Below are 23,158 nucleotides of genomic sequence, written 5' to 3'. Positions count from 1 at the left end.
CACCTGCTAGAGCTGCTAGTGCTTTGGGGAATGAAAATTCCATATGGTTTACATTTGTATCTGAGTCATACGTACCCCATGCCTCTCTGAGACATGTTAATCTTTCTTCATGCAGCTATCTCATCTGCAGCTGTACAATACATAAGAAATATATATATATATATATATAAATGCATAATGAGGCCCTACAGACAGGTTATAGATCAGTATACTTACACAACTGGGGGAGATATTCTTAGCCTGAAATTCAGCCTCCCATTAGCTTAGGAGGTCCTACTTGCACTTCTTAAGGTGCTTATAATGGTGACGACATTGCTCCTCATTGAGGGGAATGCCTGTTGCATTGGAGACAGCCCTGGCCAAGCTATTCCAAGCCTCAGCCTTACACTGAGACTTGTTATAATCCCCCTGCAGCAGCCTACAGCTGTGGCACTTCATAAGGAGTGCAAATGATATCCTGGACTCCTCAACATCCCACCTTTGTGCTCTAAATTTAGCACAGTTCTCCCCCAAAAAAAAGCCCAGATAAAATGTTTCTGAATTGGCATCCAATTCAGATCTTGCTTGTTACTGGTATTGCACAAAGATGCACAGCCTTGCCAACTACATTTGCACAACTGAAAGGTCAACCTTAAGGGGATTTTTAGGATCACCACAAATCTAAATTCAGCTGTCAATTCAAGTTCGACAGAAGCCGTGTGGATGGAGTCAAACGAGAGGAAGGAGTCATGTAAGAAATGCTTTCATAAATATAAGCCCAACCACATAGACTCACATGTTACCATTAACCTTCACACAGGTAGGACCAACTGCAAGAAGCAAAACTGTAAAGAATAACTGGGATATGGTCAGCTGTGTTTAATTTATCTAAGTATTCTTTTAGTAATGCAGAACTTTCACTTCCAGATAAGGGGCTTACTTTTATTCCATCAGCAGAAGGCAATCTTAATGACTCTTTGACAGAATTAAGAATTTTTACTTGTAATTTAGATTTGAAATTGTTATATAAAAATGATACACAAGTGACTAGTCAGCAACTAAAACCAGCCAGCATGTTTATTCCTGTTTACACACCTTCTGTTAAAGCATTCTATGATATGTGTGAACGGGAATTATATAATGCCTATTTGGAATGTGAAGGGAAAAATCTTAACCAACATGAGAAAAAAGCTCTGCATAATCTGATAACTGTTGATGATATAATAATAACGCAAGCTGATACAGGCAGAATGATTGTTATAATGGACGGTGACAAATATGTTGATTGGATGTATAAGATTCTGTTAGATCCTGACACATTTAAGAGAGTAAACAAAACTTACATTAATAGTGTAATTTATAGGGTTTAGTCTTATTTATATGACATGTTGATGGGTAATTTAACTTCTCCTGAACCATATAACTATTTATATACTGCAAATCCAGTTATTCCAATTGTATATGGGTTGCCCCAAATTTACAAAAATGGTAGTATGCCACCAATGAGACCTATAGTGTCGGCTAGTCAGGGGATAACTAGACCTTTATCTAAATATTTAGAAGTTCAGTTACACAGCTTACTGTGTTATAGAAAGAACTATGCAAAAGATACAAATGATTTTTGAATGTCTTACATTGTTGGTTTCAGGACAACCCATCGCATAGGTTCATAGGTTCATAGGTTCATACTAGGCTATCTGCCCTAGGGCATTTATAAGCCTAGCCAGAGTGTGTATGGTTTTCGCCACCCATTTTAAATTAATTTTGCTATGCCCATTTTTGAGGTTAGTATACCGTGCCTCTGTCTAACAGTGACACAGAAGTGATACCCGGGGTAAACCTACGATCTCCCATCCACTCATCAAGATTCCTCTTGAAGAGAGTCAATGAGGGACTCTGCCTAATCTGGACTGGGATTTTATTCCGGAGTGAAGGGAGTCTCTGGGTTATGAATCCGTCCCTCCAGCATGTCCTATTTATTTCAGTGCTGAGGTTCAAGTCCCTCGAGCGCGTAGCTCAATGGGATTTGGATTTTCTGAGGTGCAGCATGTCCATTAATTCCGGGTTGGACATGGCTTTATACGTCAGGCACAGATCGCCTCTGAGCAGGCGGTATGCCACTGAGTAGAGCTGGAGTTTCTTTAACCGGGCAGCATACGGCATCTGTTTGAGCCCCTTGATCCTCTTGGTGAGATACTTTTGGGGTCTTTCCAGTTGTTGCAGGTGTCTGGTAAGGTACATCCCAAAAGGGGCATTGTACTCAATTATGGGCCTGATGAGGAATGAGTAAAGAGGCACGATGACCTCCCCTGATCTAGATGTGAATCCCTTCATGATTAGGTGGGCTATATAAAATGTTTTTCTAACCACTTTGGCCACGTGGTTGTCAAATGAGAGATTGCTATCAACTTGGGTCCCCAGGTCCCTAATTACTTCTTCTATACTTAATGGATTACCACCTATGTGGTAATTTGTGGGCACTTTGTTTTTGCCAAAGGGGATGACTATACACTTTTTGGCATTTAGCTTGAGGCCATGGCTCTGGCACCAGTTGTCCGTTTCTATGAGGCCCTTTTGAAGGATGCTTGTGTCGGCTGGAGAGTCTATTATGGTGCCCAGTTTGCAGTCATCTGCAAACTTGGTCAGCCACAGTCCTTCCATGTTGGCCTGTACCTCCGAGAAATATATACCGAACAAGAGAGGTCCCAGGACTGAGCCTTGTGGGACGCCACTTGTAACTGGTTTGGAGTCTGACATGGCTCCAGCTATTCTAACCATGTGGGTTCTGTCCTTGAGCCAGTTTGCAACCCATCTAGTGACATAGGGGTTTATATTTAAGCTGGTGAGCTTATCTATAATGCCCGAGTGGGGTGATAACATCTTAGTTACTATGGATATTAAGTCACTGTTTACTGCTATTCCTAATGAATATGGTATTCAGTCTATAAGAGAATTTTTATGTACTTATAGTGGCTATTCAGCTATGAAGATAGAAATGTTGTGCTCTATTCTGGACATTGTTTTGAACAATGTTTTTCTGTTTATTAACAGATATTTTTACCAACTACTAGGTGTAGCAATAGACACTCCTGCCACAAATACCAGTGCTAGCTTAGTTCTTTCAAAGTGGGAAAACATGAATATATTTAGTAATGACTCTAAGAATATGTATAAGAATGATTATGTGTTATTTTATAAACGCTTTATAGATAACATATTTTTGATATGGAATAAGGATATTGAATCACTTAAAGTATTTGTTAATGAATTACAGGGGACAACTGATTTCTTGTATTTGACTGGAACTATTCTAATGAAAAAAATAGTTTTTTGGATATGACTGTAAGTATTAATAATGGAAACTGTAATACTATGATACACAGAAAAGAGATTCAATTTACAAGATATGTACATTCAAACAGTATGCATCCAGGGCATGTTTATAAAAGTGTAGTTAGAAGGCAATTTTTGCCAGCTAGTAGATTAAATACAATAGGAGGGAATTGTGTAGATGAGATGGAAGGTATAGCTCAAGACTTCTATGCTTGAAGGTACAATGTTACATTGATAAAGGATAATATGGAAATTGTATTATCTGAACATGAAGTATTAGGTAAACCATATTTTTCTGAAGAGAACAATATGACTAGAAATATTAAACAATATAAGAACTATTATTTAGGTTATATTACTAAATTTAATAGGTACACTACTCTAATTAAAAAAATAATACAAAAGAACTGGGCAATATTGGGTTCAGAGCCAGAGATTAGAAAGGTTGTTGGAGAAGTGCCACATTTTTTATTTAGAAAAGAGAAGAATATAAAACAATGCCTATGTTATAAAGATCTAGCATTTTGTCCACCACACTTAACTTCTGTTAATAGAAACAAACTCTTCTTGCTATAAATGTGTATATTGCAGGTATATAAATATGGATAGGGAATATAAGCATCCTATTACTAAAGAGAAATGTATATTTAAGGTAGCTGCCACCTGTTCTACAGAAAATGTAGTCTATTTTGCTAATTGTATAAAATGCAATTGTTTCTATATAGATGAAAGAAATCAAAAGTTTAAAGAGAGAATATGTTTTGATTTATCTGATATTCATAGGTGTATAGAGACAAATGCATTAAGTGAACATATTATGCAAAAGGGTAGTGAGCACATGTTTAAGTTTAGCATACTTCAGAGAATCATTGTGAGCAAGCATGGAGGTAATCTGTTGAATAAAACTGAATTAGCATACTACAAATGGATTAACTATCTTAGGGCTGATTCTTCACCAGGATTACATTATGTGAATAGTATAAAACTTTGTTTTAAAATTTAGACAAGGGCAATTATGATTAGTTTCCACCCATGCTATCTGTATTACTTATATTTATATTTTTTAGTATAATTATTCATGATTGCTTAACATACTGTATATATGTTTGTATATTACTAATATTTAGTATTTATTGTTTATGTGTCATCTGATGAGTTGTAAATGTTTTTATAAGGTCTTTTAGCCAAGAGTCATGTGATATGATACTTTCTTGTGATAGGTTGGTGAGTTAAATGTAAACCTGTGGGAATACTATGTTATTTGATTTTAAGCTTTGAGAAAGCATTCTTAAACTTGAAAGCTTGGCTCTCCAATAACTTGGATTCCAAGTTTTTTTCAGAGGGTTAGTCTGGCACTGAGATTGCAATGTCCACATCCCCTGCCCATATTTTGGACACAGGCAGTATGCTTATATATTACCCAGGACACAGAGACCTCTGATATAGTACTGGTTGAGGGTGACACAATTGATAAGGCTAGTATATTTACTCTGGTGGCAGAGGTGGTTGCTTCTTCCAGTAGCCATTGTGATACCATACAAGAGGGTTGGTAGGTGTGCTCAGGGGAGGCCTGTTATTCACTCTCTTTCTGAAGCTGGTATGTCATTAGGTGTCACCAGATGTATGTGTAGGACCTTAGTGGAGGAACAGGCATGTTCCACCAGGGCCTATGAAGAAAAAGTGCTACTACAAAATGTCATGAATCCTGACATGAATAACTTCCTGAACCATGCTGGCAACTCCTTAGACAGGATAAATGACACACTGGATTGGACAGATTCTGTGATGGAACATTTGTGGGGGGATAATGGGCATCCATGTGGCTGGAGAGCCACTAGATCTTCTTGTGTTAGCAGATGTGGCCATGCAAGATCCCACTCCTGCACTGACACTACATCCACTACTCCATCAGTGATTGCAGTGTCCGTACCCAGACATGGTAAGCCATGGTGTCATGGTTCTGGTTGTAGTCATGTGGAGAGCTTATCCAGCAGACATTGCTCACACTCAGGTAGCACCCAAACGTTTATCTAGAGGCAAGGAAGTAGCAGTATAACTCATGGCAGAGGTGGCTCTCATGGTCTGGGTGACAACACTGAATTAAGTAGTCTGCCATGAACAGCTCACACCTGTCCAAGATGCCATAACATAGTTCTAGCACAGTGCTTGATTGTGTTCATACATACACACACACATTGAAAAAAAAATATTCAAATGCCCATGCCACCACACACACACATGCAAACTAAAGAGTACTGTTGAGTGCTATACACCTGTTATTATTCACTCTGACCACTGTATAATATGATAGATGCATATGTTTCTTACTTGCACACATTCATTTCTTTAGTGTCAGCCTTGCCCTCCTACCCTCATACCCTGTGCAAATGATGATGACTGTGCCCTGACTTTTGCACATGTCTGTGTGACTTTGGGTTGCAACTTTGGGTTGGGTGTCTGATACACACAGTGGATAGCTAGTGTTTGCTTATTCAAAAGACTGAATTTATCAACATGCATTTCAAAAGAAAAGTTGTTGAATTCTTGTTCATATTCATTTGTGAACGATTGTTTCTATAATTGTTGAACCTTCTTGTATTTCAGTTAGTATTGTCATAACAGCATTTGAAGCATTAGGTACTGCAGTCTTGCATCTTGTTATAATGATGAGGGTATAATTGATCTGATGCATGCTTTACAGATGATGGTCAATTGAAATGTTTGATGCACTGTATTATTTGTGATACATACATGGATATAGCAAAATTCTGACCAAACAGATACTACTGACATAACTGCAAACCTTAGAGAAATGCCCTGCTTAGGGGCATATTATATATTTCCATATGACAGTAATCAGTTCTATAACCTATTTAGTTTTCATTACAAGTTCCACACTTACCTTGTCATTACTTCAGGTAGAAATTATGTCCTTGGGGGTTGCCCTTGTCTGCTGCCATCAGAACACAGCTATTACATCTTTAAATAAAAGTTGTGCTGTCCAAAAGACATCAATTTTCCTGTTTACATGTGTGTGAGATCTTAGGCTTTGAGCTAGATAGTGAGTGTGTGTGCTATCCTTTGCCTCTTAACCAGAGCCAAGGCATTTGGGGCATGCCTCCATCTGCCAGCACCATCTGCAGCAGGTGATTCTCCCTCATACTCCTCATCCGTGCCTGCTGCTGCTGGGTCTGCCTATGGTCCTTGAAACTGTGGTAATGCCCCTAGCTTGTTGAAGTTGTTTCCTGAGTATTATGTTATGTAACTGGCACAGACTGTAAGTATTTTGGCAGAGGTGTCTGAGTCATACAGCAGTGCATGTCCTAATGTGTCTAGACAATGGAACCTTGATCTCAGCAATCCAAATACACATTCTATGATGTTCCTAGTTTGATCGTGAGCCTTGTATCCTTGTTCAGTGGTGTTGTGTAATTTTCTTGTGGGTGTCACAAGCCACGGCTCCAGTGCATAACCTGCATCCCCATTAGATACCACTGAGGAATGTCTTCCCTACCAAACCTGGTGTACAGCTCACAAGTGTGTCATGTGTGGGTTGTGGAAACTGCTTGGGTTACCTACACATACACTGTAGATGATTTCTTGGGCATTACAGTCAAACTGACAGTTTATAGAGTGCAAACATTTTCTGTTGATGTACCTCCTTCCCTGCTCCCCAGGTGAAACTTTTATTTCTATGTGTGTGTGTGCAATCAATGGCCCAAATCATTACAGGGGAAATGATCTACTTTATAGAAGTCTTCCATTGTTCTTGCTCTCTCCTGTGGGGTTCATGGGAAACAAATATGCTCGCTTCCATGTAGTACCATTGCTTTTAAAACATGATGTACTATTCTAGACACTGATGCCTGTGACACCACTAATATATCCCCTGTGGATCTCTAGAAAATATCACTTGGTAGTATACATAATGTTAAATATACCTTTGTTTCCACTGGGATGGAGTCTCCACAAATTCCCTGGGGTCTGAGATGGGAGCAGCAGAGGTTGCATATTTCCTCTAGTGTTTCCCTGTCTACCCTCTATCTCTCAACAATTTCTGTGCCAGACAGTCCATGATAAGTCCAACTGGGTCTAAACATCATTTTTCTTCTTAGCCCAGGTCTGGCAACATCAGCAACAGCAGTCTGAACTACTTGTTGCACACAGAGCATAGCAATGGCAGCAACAACCCTTAACATGTTTTTTCTCTAAATGTAATTGTGCCTGTATTCCAAAGAGTTTTGTTGTACATGGCAAAAGCCTACACTGGGTGCACGATTGCTTTATAGCTTCCTGAATAGCTCCTCCAAATTGGAATGACTAATTAGCATGTACTCTGTCTCGTTATGCTTTTATTAGCAGATTCTACCATTTATCTGTTTGTTGGCTCTGCACTTTGTGTAGAGACAGTTAATGAGTACCAAATAACATGCCATCATGTTAGTGGCATGATACTCTGCCAGCAGGATTGCTACACTTCATGTAGCTGTTAATGAATCTGGCTCTGAGTTTATTACACCTGTCAGTATGACATGTTCTGTGTATTCCCAGAATGTTGTTGCTATCTAAAATTATTCTTCACATGTATGTCCTTACAGGGCTGCAGTTTTTTCTGGCAGTGTGTATCATTCCCTCACTGTTACTTGCAACAGTAGTGTCACCATCAATGTCTCCCTGTTGCAGTTACCCTCCATACACAAGTTAGAATCTTACATGCTACCTTAACAACTTCTGATGATGCTAGCTTCTAACCACTCATTACAGTTATAACCCAATTCCTAGCTTGTCTCATGACATTCATATCTCTCTTGCATGCAAACTTCCTTTTTGCTTTTAAAGCCCGGAAACATGATTTTTCATGATTTTTTTTGTTTGGCTCCCATGAGTTTTTATGGATGCACATTAAGCCATTTATACAAGTTATCTATTTAGTTGTTCACCACCTTTATAGTCTTCCAGTATCATTTATCTTCTTACAGTCTCTGGCTCTTCTATAAAGATATATTTATTTTAGTCTGTCTGCAGTGCCACTTAGGATGATATCATGTCATTAATAACTGTATCTTAAGAAAATGTATCATCTGATTTTGTTTCTGTAAGTGTTCTGGATCCACACTGCTGTACATTTTCATTCTAACTGTTTTGTCTGCAATTCTTCTGTGGGAGATATGTCGCAAATACTGTTGCAAGCAACTTAAAGAAATGCTTCAAATGTGTCATGGCTTGCTTACAACATTGTATTTCCTTAGTACAGGTACTCACAAGTCTGTTCTAAAGCTACTTTTAGAGAACAGTTAATTGAATGGTAAAACGTGGAAAGTAGATATCCACCCTTTTCTACCCCTCACAATGACTGATACACAGTTTACCCCAGTTCCTCACCACGCTTTGCTATTTTCTGCCTGTTGCTTTCCTTCAGTAATCCCACTATATCTTCAGGTAAGTTACGCTGTACACCTCAGAACTAATCAAAGGATGAAAATGTCTTCAAAATATACAAATCTTTGTTTACATTTTGATGGATGATTTCAGGGGAAACAGCCATGTTTAAATGGCTGACATGTTGCACTGTGTTTTGAGCTACCAATGCCTGCAAATTTCTGGATCAAGCATGTAATAACTTTCACTAGATATTTTATCACCCCTTAGCTGTTTTAGTATAGCTGAGTTGTGTAGTCAAGTGCTTAGATATTTTATATGGTGTCAAACTGTTTTATGATACGTTGAGATAGAAAACATCTTTATTAATAAAAGTTGTTTGAAGAAATAAAGGAAAGGCAGTACTTCTGAAAATCACATATATGTAGAATAGAGAGGATTATAGTTGGGTTTCTGATCATAACCAATTCTTGTGTTTGAGACATGGATGTCAAGACTAAATAGGAGATTATTTAGATTTTAGCTATAATAAATGCTATTTGACCATTGGAAATTGACCTTTACTTTGATTTGCAAGTACATTAAATTTAAAGTGTCATCTTTTTGCAAATATTCTATTTAGTCAAGCAGATAAAAATGTTCAGAAGTTTCGGATTATGGTTTAAACAAATCAACACTTCAAAGGGACAGGCCCTTTTAAAGACAGTATCATAATCTCCTTTAAAATGTCCCCTGAGGGGAAGTGAGAACAGAAACCTAACACACAGCTGCATCTTCTTCCACATACATGCAGGGTCATTATGATTCCCATGAATGTACAAATGCTTTTAACAAGCCTACATCATCTCACCGCATTCACAGAATGAGAAATGGGGAGTAATGTATCTGAATGCTTATGTTCATTTTCCACTATGATACACTGAAGATTTTAATACTGAGCAGCTGAACTTAAGTGGTGGTTACCCAGTGCAGCAGAGTGCAGTTTCTAACAAACTGTTAGTCCACAACTGATTTTTGTAACTGCCCCATTTTCTGTGGTTACGACCACTCATGCTTAGTGAAATGCACTTGTTCCTTAGACTTATTCTGTCCTACCATAACTATACAATAATCATCTGCACAAAACTCCAACCTATTTTGCACTGCAGGCTCAGACAATCCAGTATCATAACAATATTATTCTCAAAAAATATCCAGACTGAATACACCTTATGCCTTATCACAGTTTTCCCTTGAGAGCTTTTAAAATAATGTTAGCCAAAGTCCTGATGAATGCAGGAAAAGTGCTCAAGTCTCTCAGCTTTAGCATAAATGCAAGATTGCAGTTAGTGCAGCAGTGGGCAGGTGTTTTTCAGCCTCTTGCACTAGAATAGGGGAGCTCACATTTGTCTCATCAGACATGCTGCTAAAGCTATACTGGCAGGCTCTACAAACATGAAACGCGTTCCTGCCATCCCCAGAGTATATCTACAGTTGTGCTGTTTAAAAGTATCCTGATAATGTCACAAAGGAGAAGGTAGCGCTCATGTAGTTAGTGCTGTCATGTTCATGAGTATGGCATGAAATAGCATATGCTCACAGCGAGGATTCATTTGCTTTTACTGATGCATATATGGTTCTCCAATGCAATGCCAAAAACTGCATTTACTACAAGTCTGGCACTACAGAGGGGAATGTATTCATCAACCAAGGTACAGTTCTTCCTTTCTGTTGTCTGGGGTCTGGAACCTGAAGACATTGCAGGAGGCTGGAGGAAATAAGAATGCAGGGAATCAACAAAATATGAGAAATGTCCTACCTGTATGCATCGATGTGCTTTTAATAGACAGATAGCACTTCAGCTCTATATCATGGATTGAGAGGGGGTGCTCCAGAAGGAGAAAATGGAAAGATTTTGGAAGGCAGATGGCCTTCCATTAAAGTTCCTGGTTTAAGCGACATGTAGTGCCACTTTATTCCGGGTACTAACCCAGTGGGCTGGTAGCAAGTCTAGTAGGTGGTTTGGGGGAATAGGTTTAATTTTGACAATAGCAGGCTATTGGGAATGGTGCAAAAGGAAAACCTAGTAGTGGCCAGAGATGGGTAATTTCAGAATATTGTTCATTTCATTTTACTTAAAACTTCCATAACCGACTATTACTATACAAAACTACAAATGCAGAAAACAGTCTCATGTTAGCATGAAGTCAACAAACTACACTGCTAAGTATGACCTTTGCCATGCAAATTCCACCCGCAAAATGCAATGCTATAATCAGAGTGCATCTAGACTTTTTGGAGCTATACACCACCTCCCAAGGTGTAGCTTCCACAGCCCCCAAGTTTAGTTTTTATCACTCTCAAAAGTACATGCTTCTGGTTAGCATACTTCTATACAAGTTTGAGGAAAAAACATACAGTGTCAACTACGCATTCTGGAAAAACAGTGTTTTAATAATATAACATGCAGTAAATATTTCATGGATTTCTAATTAAAATTAAGTCAATCTCATTGCAACAATAAATATTTTTAAGTGTACTTCATGCTATATTTGTTGTATGTCTGGCTATGACCTTGGCTACAGTAACACCACTGGCAGACAGTGGGGGCTCCAACACGTAGCATTTTCTAGTCATTGAGTTTTATTTATTTATTTATATATTTTATTGCTATTATTATTATTATTGTTGCTATTAATTTTAAACTGGGTAAACCTAGCAGGAGTAAGCACTTCATTGCAAGATGATGTTAGAGCATTGTCTGAATTGCTCGAATTGCACAATAGGCAAATGTGGAATGTGGGAAATAATGATCCGTCATACTTTGACAAGGAAGCAGATTAAGTAGGTATGTTTTAATGATTCTACTATCCTGCGGTTTAGGATTCCAGAGGTCATCAGCTGTGTAACCACCCTCTGTCATTTGGTAGCCACATACTATCATTTTCTTTCTCTGTGTTGAGCTATCTTGAGGTCAAGTGCAGATCTGGCTTCCTCTGTTGTGTGTTTTACAGTACACTTAAGATGTTTAGAAGTTGTCTCCATTCTTTCCTCTCTTCTTTTTACTAAATAATATTTATCATGAGATGACTGAGCATCTGACGTTCTTTGTCCACTGCATATAGAGTCTTGAAGGACTTGGTACTGCCACACTTAGACCTCTTATAACCTCTGAAGCCCTGTTGGTGTAATATTACGACAAGTGCAGCACAAAGCCTACTGAATCCACTGAATAATTTCTATGTTGTCAATAAAAGCTGGTGATATGAGGCACACCGTTTGCTATAGCATCTAACAGTGTGCCCAAAAAACAATAAACAATTATTATGCACTCATAAAGATGGCAGCGAGATTGCCCAGGGGAGGTGTTCACCAGTTCTTTGTGGCTGGATGATACATATAGCCCTGCTGAGTTCAACCTGAAAAGCTGCATAGATCTGTCAGTGGGCTCACCAGTCACAAGCTGAAAGGTGAGAGTTGGATGTGACATGAGTCAAGTGGCAGGCAGTATAGGATGGCGTGAGATGGAATACATTCTGGTAATAAAAACTGTCTGTTGAGCTATGACATTTTACCTCACTGTTGGGAAAGGTGCTGGAGCTTGTGTGGGGCATTGAAAGTACCATGTAGATTTATCTGGACTTATCTCTACACACATTGCTGATTCTTGAGCTAGGGTTGGTAAAGGCCCTAGACAGGTGTCAGGTACTTACAAGCCCCAGGATTTATGCAGTCGAAGAGATAGGCAAAGTATTTCAATGTGACTACAAAATGCAGAAAAGAAAACTCTCTGCCATTTCTGCATAAGAACTTAAAGGCTATTCAATATATAGTGCCTTCTTAAAGACAGTGAGTCTCTTGCTTGATAGGGTAATATCTAGGGACTCTTGAGCTCTACTGCATGCATTCAATTATTATGTTGGAAATGATGAGGTACCTGGAAGGGCATAAGTGGGAAGAATATCCTGTCTACATTGAACCCAAATGATAAAACATTATTATGGTGCTTGTCATGGAATGTTGATAAACACCATGCTCAAGTACAAAGATATTTATAAGTTCACTTAGTACCAGACCACCTTGGACGAAAGATGAATGATAACCTTTATAGTCATGGCATCTGGCCTGAGATGTTATGTTCTGAGCACTCATGTCAAAAGAAATGCTGACTGTAGCCAACTATTTAAAACTTAAAAAGGAAATTAAATGAATGAACTAGCCAAACACATGTATTATTAGTGCTTTCGTTTACTGTTCTAAGTAAACTATTTCAGACAGTATACATTAAATCACATGAATTTAAATTATATACATACTTATGACATCACACTATTTCCTGCAACATTTAAAAATATACTCCACTATAAAAAGTTAAACATTTAGAACTACAAATAAATTAACATATCCAACTCAAAAGCTAGTCTTATATATGATTATAAAACATATATATATGTATATATATATATATATATATATATATATATATATATATATATATATATATTATTACATATATTTTATATGCAAAAAAATGATCATCTTTCTAAAGATTTCAATCTTAATACAGTTTTCAATGAACAGCAATCGTTAAGCCCCGGGAAAGCCTGAGCATTTAGTCTGAGCTGCCATAACAATTCTCTCTCCTCCAGTTTCAATGTCCAAGCACCACCCCTAATATCCTGCCAAACCTGTTCAATCACCAACTAACAGAATTTATGGCCAGGATAATTAATAATGTGCCTAGCCAAAGCATTAGTATGATTAGTTTTTGTTATATTATAGTGGTGCTCATAGATACGCTGCTTAAAGCACCGTTCTGTCTTTCCAAAATAAAAACATGGGCACAACTGACATTGAGCCAGATATACCACTCCTTTCATCTCACAGGTATATTTTCCATTTATATAAAAAATCCTACCACACACCTTAAATTCTGTGGTGATGTCAATAAATTTACAAAAATGACAATTGCCGCATTTCTTCATCCCCCTATATGGTATAAAGTGTTTACGTTTAACCTCCAATAAATTTTTCAAATTCAAACCCCATTTAAAAATAACTATGGAGGCTTCACTCAGGTTTTTGATTAATGCCAATATCTTCCTTTATTAAAGCCCAATTTTTCATCAAAATTCTTTTAAGTACCTTGGTATCACTCGAAAATGGTGTGATGAAACTCAGACTGTACATAGGTTCCTCTACATTTTGTATAACAGTGTTCACCAGAGTTTACTCACTTAATGTTTGAGTAGACTCATACATTGTTCCCCTATTCAGGATATCAACAAAATGTCCAGCCTGTCTTTTCCTAATAACGCCCATAATCACATCATCCACCAAATGTGGGGGATATGCTCTTTTAACAAACATCTGTTTAAGATGGTCACATTTTCTATAGAAATCTGCATCTAATGTTACCATTCTCACAGCTCTAATTACTTGTCCTTTAATTACCAACCGCTTCTGGTGATAGGGATGTGACCTGCTAAGATGAAGGTAACTATTTGAATGTGTAGGTTTTCTAAAAATGTTAGCTATAGATCTACCATTAGGGATATCTTTAGATAATTTCACATCAATATATGAAATAGAGTCCATACCAAAGGTGGATATGAATTGTAAAAAGTTTGTAAGTTTCGTAGTCTCATCCACCAATTCATCCACTACCCTCAAATCACCTTTTATGATGACAAAAATGTCATCCAGGTAACGGGTGTACCAATGGACTCTATCTTTAAACATCTGGTTAGAAAACAATAATTCTTGTTCTCAATGGGCCATGATGCAGTTAGCAAAACTGTCCCCACATGGTGACCACATTGCGGCACCTGTTTTTTGTAAGTAAAAAGAATTGTCAAACAAAATGAAATTATTGCATAAAATAATTTCTAACAAGCATTCAATTAGATTAATTTCATCAGAATCAGCTCCTCTGTTAGACAAAAATTCTGCAATCCAAGCAATTCCCAATTCTTGGGGAATTACTGTATATAGGTCACAGACATCAGTTGTTAAAAATTTATTATGTTCATCAAATTCAAGATTATTAACAGCCTCCAGGAAATTCTACGAGTCAGAACATATTTATTTGAGATTCACCCTTCAAATACTGTTTTAGTTTTGAGTCAACAAATATAGCAGAAGCATAGGTTAGTGAACCCCTGCCATCCACAATAGGTCAGAGGGTTGGGCTGTCCAAATCTTTATGGATTTTGGGTGCTCCAAACATAACCGGATACCTTGGTGCTGTCATATTCAAATAGTTAAATGTATCAATATCTATTGAAGCTTCCAGAAATAAATCATTCAAGATCATTCAAACTCTCTGGTAAGCCATATTTACTTCATTAATAGAAGCACTAAATGTAAGTTTCGGTTTCCAATATTGATTTAATTCTGTTTTTGTAATCTTCCTCATCCATAAAGATCAACCCCCCCCCCCATTAGGTTTCATTACCCTAACACCCTTCAGTTTCAACATTTTTAAAGCATCTCTATCATTTTCAGTAATATTAGGTTTTGCAAAAGAATGTCCAGGGCCATTTAAAACTGCTCTGATATCCATTTCATATACTTTTTCAAAGAGGCTTAGGGTAGAATGCAGTGGGGGGTTGAATACACCACTAACTCTACAATCAGAGTTATGAACAGCATTTTTACCCAACAAGGCACTTAAATTCAACTTACGTGAAAATAATTTTAAATCCAGTAAGGTTCTGGGCAAATCAGCCCATGTCGTGGGTACAAAAGATAGACCTTTAGCCAAAATATTGATAGTGGAGTATAATTTTAAATGTTGCAGGAAATAGTGTGATGTCATAAATACGTATGTTATTTACACTCATTTGATTTAATGTAGAATGTCTGAAGAAGTTTGCTTAGAATAGTAAACGAGAGCGCTAATAATACGTGTGTTTGGCTGGTTCCTTCATTTCATTTCCTTTTTAAGTAGTTGGTTTGTTTTTCATTTTTGTTTTCATTTTGGCTGTAGCCAACTATGGTGACATAGGGGGATAAAGCCCTGAATGTGGTCCAAGAGAACTGAGTTTGTGTAGCGGCTTGGATGGCTGTTGGAGTAGGCAAGGAGAATGGATATGGCCCCACTGGGAGGGAGTGGCCATGTGATGCTGAAACTCACAGTGAATGAATGAATGACCATGCATAGTGCAGCCTAACGGCAGATGTTCTGCATAGCAAACCATCACTTGGTGGTAGCCTTTATAGAAGTTGTGCAAAATTGCTTGATCCACATAGAGAAGACATTTTTGGAACCTGCAGTAATTGGATTAGGGCAATAGAAATGCCTTTATAGTTGGGATGCTGGTGAGATCACAAACAGCCCTCGAGGCTGCCTGAATGATGGTCCTGCTGGATGGCTCTGGGCCCCTTTGTAACAGGGCACCCTCACCAAGAAGGAACTAGTGAGCTCAAGTCCATTACGGGAAGCTTGATGGAAGGCAAGCATGGGAGCAAAATACACATAAAGAAAGAAAGCAAGCAAGATCTGCACTGTGTGTTGGTCATCACATGGTGGTGAGTTGGGTCCAGTGGCCAAGGTGGTTATTGGAGAAACCTTTGAAACCCACATATGTAGTGAGGATTTCTTGAGAATACCTAGCTGATGATTTAGTATGCATGACCTCAAATACCACATTCATAACAACTTCTTTTGTAAGCCTGCAGAAGCCAAATAGCTGAAGCTACAAGAAGCTGTCACTGAAAGGTGGTAATTGTTTATCATGGAGGTAACCTTGGGACCTGCTAGCAGTGAGGGAAGCCATAGAGTTAAATAAAGGCCTTTTATGCAATGCTAGAATCAGTATCTCTGGATCTGACTGATGGGAACAGCAGACCAGGAAGATGGCAGCTGCTGCAGGTATGGAGTAGTTTGGCTAGACTATGTCGAATGAGTTTTGGATGACCTCATATATGTTTTTGTAAACATCCTCATCACTCACAAGAATGAAGCTGAATATCATCCTGTCTGTTTTCAACATAATGGTTTAGGTCTTCGACTCACGTGTATAAGGTACAGGGCTTGATTCTGCCCTTTGGTAGTTGGTTAGGCTAATAACTGTCTGCAGACTGATAGCTTAGTATTTACCCACAAACATAAATGTGTAGAAATGAAGATCTCAGATTATGGCATTGTCAGAATGTACAATGAGTACCCTGAGGCACTTCTGAGTCCAGTGTACATAATCTATTCTGAAGAAGCAGAGTCAGATTCAAATACTTGAACTGAATCCCTTAGATGGTGCCATTGCAGTGATTAAATAGTTACACTGTGGCAAGGCTACACCAGTAGATGAAATCCTTTCAGAAATATGCAGACACCTTACATCACTAGATCATGCTTAACATGACTTTTCAATGTTGATTTGAAGGTAGGAACAGTGTCTTTGGATTATCAAGCTAGGATGGTGATCTCCATTTACATAATGGGGGGGGGGGACAGAACACTGTGTTCAATTACAGATGCATCATGCTCCTCAAGTCTGCTGGGAAAATTCTTTCCGTAGGCTGCTAGAAGGAATATCTCAGCTACTAGCCAAAAGCCTCTGAATCAGCTACAGCAATGTGGCAATGGCTTCCATCCTGACCGATGACAAGTAGATCATTTGTCCTTACTATGAAATTGGAGGGGTGCTTGGAGTTTGACACTACTATCTACATGTGTTTTATGGATCTGCAGAAGGAATATGACTACATATAGTGGAATAGCTTTTAGGAGGTATTACAAAGTATGCTGAATGCTAATTGATCTCTATGTTTTTTTGCGCCAGCATTCTTATTATTAAAGTGAATACATTCACAGTGGATTGCATATTCTTCAAGGATGTATATTTAATATTCCCTTCAAGTTATGGCTTTCATGATCAGGGTATCAATATGCAGATGAAGTCAAGGGAGTTTCCTGCTTTGGGATATGAAGGCTGCATTTTTATTGCATGCAGATGTCTTCATAGCCTTAAGTGACTATGATCTTTGGTATACAGTGGAGTGGTTCTCTGCTGAGTATGAATGAAGCAGATGGGATGGAAAGCAGTACTCTAACTCAGAGGTCATGGTTTTCTCGTGAAAAGTGAGGATTGATTTCTAAGGGGGGCAATTCCCTCAAATGGACAGGTTTATATATCTTAAAGTCTTTTTCATCGCAGCAGACAAAAGGAATTGGGAGAATGACCAACAGATAGCTGCAATAACATGAGTACTGTAGGTGTTGCAATGAACTGTGGTGGTGAAGTGAGAAATGAGTTGTAGAATGAAGCTCTTTATTTACACGGTAGTCCATGATTCTGTCCACAGCCATGATCAAAAGTTTTTGGCTGTGATGAAAGGATGAGATCACTGATACAAGCAACAGGAATAAGGTTCTGGGTAGCTGGGCTTCTTCTCACTAGTCTGGGAGATCTCAGTGTATAGGCACTTTTCCCATGGAGTAAAACGAGTCAGTTGATGTTGTCTGGGCACTTAGAGAGGATGTCCCCTAAGTGGCTTCACACTGGAGGTGTACCAGGACCAGGCATGACCCACTAGGACAAAGACAAGGGCAGACTTGGGTCATGCAAAAGGGAAAAAGAGATTGTATCTCTCACCTTGCTTGGAACACTTGGAGATCCCACAGGATGAGCCACACATTATTACTGAACATAAGGAAGTCTGATCTAGTATGATAAGTTTGCTACCACCATAACCCTAAAAACCAGTGGATTAAAATGGATGACTGGATGAAGAGTCCAAGACAGTCCTTTGTTCTGCCATTTCCCTACATGCTGAACCAGAAGCTATTCGTATGTTCACTAGAGTTGTTATGCATTCTTTAAATGAGATATTAAATTAAGGTCCCAGCTGTCTAAATCAATAGTAGCTTTTTGGGATGTTAAAAATCTCACAGCATGTATTAGAAGAAAAGCATTGGAATGTTTCCACTGTTCTGTCAAAATGACTCCTAGTCTATATAAATAGCATCTTGGTTCTCCCAAAAGAGTGTTATAGGCCTAGTGTGACCAAAATTGATCAACAAATACTAAACAAATGAATGTTAAACCATGGCCTATGGTCCATTAAAATTAGCACATAGTTACATTAAAAGACCAAAAAAAAGACTTCCAATACTATCATATATGAACTGTAACCTGTAACCTCTGAATAGAGCCATATTAAACTTTACTATTCTCTTGCCGATTATAAAAAAATATTGAACCAAAATATGCAAGAAAACAAAGGACAGAAAGGGGAGTGAAGAAAAGATTATTTAAAATATCTCCACGACCTTGGTTCTATAGCATACAGGAATGAACCCCTGACTCTGATTCAACTGATAGTTTGACTAGCAGGCCAAGTAGAAAAGATGAAAAGGAGTGGCTATTTTAATGCTTGCCTACTCCAGAAGGAAGGGAGGAAGTGGTCCATGCCTGTGATCTGATATATCCCTAATGATGAAGATGGTGGTATAATCATCAGGTAAACTGCCATTTGTATTTTGACAATGAAGGAGAGGCTGAAGCTAACTGAGTCTACATGGGATGATACACGTGATGTCAGTAGCACCATCCACCAAGGGTGTGCAAAATAAAAATCACCTGCCATGTAGCATAGCTTATTTGAAGCTGCCAGCTGCTCCACTTGAATCCCCTCTCCTTCTCAATCTGCCAGTGGTGCAGCCCCAGCCCCTGGGGATAATAAAAAAACAAACTCTACAAACAAACCACATTGGTGGAATCCTAACCTTGACAGGCTAAAATCAGAAAGAGCAACACCTATAATGATAGGAGCTCTCTAAAGTAAACAGGAAATTGAGTACTATTTAAGTACAACAAGGCCAATTACAAGGTCAATATAGCCTAACAGGCTGAAGACAACCACAAGGCCTTCTATAGCTATGTCCAAAACCTCCAAGGCAGCACACAGCAGGTGGGTAATGGTACCACTTTCACTGAGCAGAGTGATATAGTGAATTTGCTGGCTAACAAATTCAGCTCAAACTTCACTTCCCACTGCCTCACCCATGAAATACTTACTAGTATACCCCTCCTTAACTATTAACAGGGAGCAGGTCCCAATGGCGCTCATTAAGGCCAAAAACATGAAACAGCCTCAATGGTTCCCAACAATATCCTGGGATGCCTCCAAAATATTTTGAAACCTGATCTATCAGGATCACTTGAGTCACTTTTCAACTATAGCCTCAAAACCATCTTTGTGCCACAAGAATTGAGGACTGCAACATTTATTCCACTTGACAAGGGTGTACCATCAACCAGTCTCAGAAACTACAGACCTATTTGTCTTATTAGTCTAATATGTAAAGCCATGGAATGAATTACCATGGAAATGATCAACAAAGACATAGGCAACCTTCAGACACTGGACCCAACCCAGTTTAGTTTTGCCAAGGGAAGGTCATACCTACTAACCTTGGTGGACTTCTTTGAGAAGGCTAACACGGCAATGGAATAGGGGAAAATGGTGGATACCATATACATGGACCTAGCTAAGGCATTTGATACAATACCCAACTGGTTTATAGTTTACAAACTAACCGAACAGGACATCAACCCTTACATAACTCACTGGATTGCCAGCTGGCTTACAAATAGGACCCAGGAAGTCAGGATTCATGATGTCACCTCCACTAAAAGACCGGATATCAACAGTATACCCTAGGGCTACATGCTGGAACCACTCCTATTTGGCATCTACTTTTCAAAGTAACAGCTAATGTGAAGGGCCTTTTGCTGACTAGGTTTGCAGATGATGGAGATATCATAGAATCTCCTCATGACACAAGCATCTTACAAGAGGGTCAAACACAGACAAATGATTGGCGCCAAAGTCACAGACTAAAACTCAATGCCAGGGAATGCATTACATTGCCTTTCGGGAAAATTACCACCAAGGCCAATTGTTCCACTGATAAGACACCCCTAAGAGTTTACCCAGTAGTCAGGAATCCTGGAAATATGTAGACAGTAATCTGGGCTTTGACCAATATGTGACCAAGGTAGTAAGAAAATCATTCTATGTCATCCATCTTATAAGTAATGGCATGGCATGGCATGGCATTTGGGTCCAAAAATTCATACTGCTACTTTATTCCGCCCTTATCAGATTTGTCATTGAGTATAATACCCCCAATGGTATGTACCTGACCAGACACTTGCAACAGTTAGAACAGCCACAAAGGTTCCTTGCTAGGAGAATCCAGGGTATAAACACATTGTCCTATATGGATTGCCTTAAAGCCCTATTTCTTTACTCTGTGATCTATGCCTGGCATACAAAGCTTCCACGTATCTAGCTTAAATGGAACTTTTGCACATCTGCAAAATGAACAGCATCAGAACCACTTGATCCAAGGTATTACATTTTGTTTGTGACATAAATAAGACAAATTGGCAAGACAGATATATGCCTGAGAGGTTCCCCATGCTCTGGAACAGGCTCCCCATCCATGTGAAGCAGAGTCCATCCCTAACCCTAACTAAGTGTAGCCCTGATAAAAGGTTGGGAAATTGGAATTTCACCCTGGGTCTGGCCCCCATGTCTGATAGACTGTGGCAGACAGTAATGCCCAAACTAACATAGCCCCACTCACTTAACCTCTAAAAACGTCCTAACTAACATACCCCTCCTAATAAATGCCCATGATACATAGGAACAGGACTAGGTTAGATTGCATGGCTAGGCTTGTAAAGGTCCTGGTGGTCATTAGCCTAGTATACACTTATGAACCTATGGTCATTAACATAGTATATACCTATGAACCTATGGTCATTAGCCTAGTATACACCTATGAAGCTATGGTCATTAACCTAGTATATACCTATGAACCTATGGTCATTAGCCTAGTATACACCTATAAACCTATGGTCATTAACCTAGTATATACCTATGAACCTCTGGTCATTAGCCCAGTATATACCTATGAAACTATGATCCTATATCAGGGACAGTAAAGTAAAACACAGCTATGGGAGCAGCCCTAGAAAACAGCTAATTGTCAACTGGGGGCTATACAATAGAGAACAAAATTAAATGCATAAACATGTGAAGAAATAAAAAAAAAATTCTCCAGATTCTAATAATGAAAGACTAACATATGGATGAAAGGAACACTCTGAAACAGCATTCCTAAATAGCATAAGGGTGGGAGGTTGGCTTAATGGTTAAGGTGTTTACCTTACAGACACAAGGTGCAGGGTTTGATTCTCACATGAGGTAATTGGCTAGGCTTAAAATAGCCCACAAGGGCACTTAGCCTAGCACTAATCTATGAACCTATGTAGCCAGCAAGAAACTATAAACTCTTCCAGTAAAAAAAAAAAAAAAAAAACAGGCAATAAGTTAAATACATTCTCACTGCACTTCAGTCCAAAAAAAAAATAACAAAATAGATACATGACTAGTAAAAAATATAAAAATCATTAGTGGAAGAAATAAGATTTGAAAGCTGATTCAAGGAAAGGCAAACTCCAATTTTAATAAAAAAAAACAAAATAGGAGGTATGGTTAAGGTTTTGCCTCACAGCTCTAGGATCTGAGGTTCAATCCTCAACTCCAGTCACTATGTGGACTTTGCATGTTTTCCATGCGTTTCCACCACCTCCCTTCTCTAATATCTATATCTATATCCATATCTATAACTATATATATGTATGTAGGATACAGTTATAATAAGCAAAATTCTCAAATATTAATGTCTGTTTTGTCAACATACTTTTGTCGAAATAACAGATGGTAGAGATATGGGCGAGACTGACAATCCCCAGGATTGGGGAATATGACCTTTCCCCAGGAACTGTGTGATCTCTCAGTTAGTATACATAATTAGCAGGGTGTGGGGGCAGCACATGTATAGAGCAAGGGAGCTTGCCCCCAACAAAAAACAGTATTCTTTTGCATGGTCCAAAGTTGTGCCTCAGTGCATAAGCATTAGGGTGCTGATCTTTTTTTTTTCTTTTATCTTTTGCAGTCAATGTTTTTATTATCAAGTTACTGAATTTTAGATTAACTTCAGTAGATCTATATACAATCTCTGTCTATCTATATTTATCTATCTATATAGCTAAATGGATAGATAGGTACATATATATATATATATATATATATATATATATATATATATATATATATATATATATATAAAACTGAACAGAGTCCAAAGGACCAGATTGCCTACTCAGTTAATATATAAAGTGTGCACCTAATATGTAAATGATGTAGTAACCCTTTTGCATTTCCGGTAGAGGAATAAGAGTGGGACATAAACACAAGGAGCTTGTGCCTAAACCCTCTCAGCCTTAAGGACCATGATCTAATAGCTAAAGTAACTAACTTTTATGAAAAAAAGTAATTATGATATCATTATGACAAATGTAGGTATTTTGTAGTATTTATAAATTATTCTTTGAGCATGGCTTGCCTGATAAGGTTTAAATACATTGAAAAGATTTGCCACCCTGAATTAGAGCAGTAACAATGC

The sequence above is a fragment of the Protopterus annectens genome, chromosome 8.part0 (genome assembly GCF_019279795.1).
Source record: "Protopterus annectens isolate FY-2018-M chromosome 8.part0, PAN1.0, whole genome shotgun sequence".
Lineage (NCBI taxonomy): Eukaryota > Metazoa > Chordata > Ceratodontiformes > Protopteridae > Protopterus > Protopterus annectens.
This window is presented reverse-complemented; position numbering follows the sequence as displayed.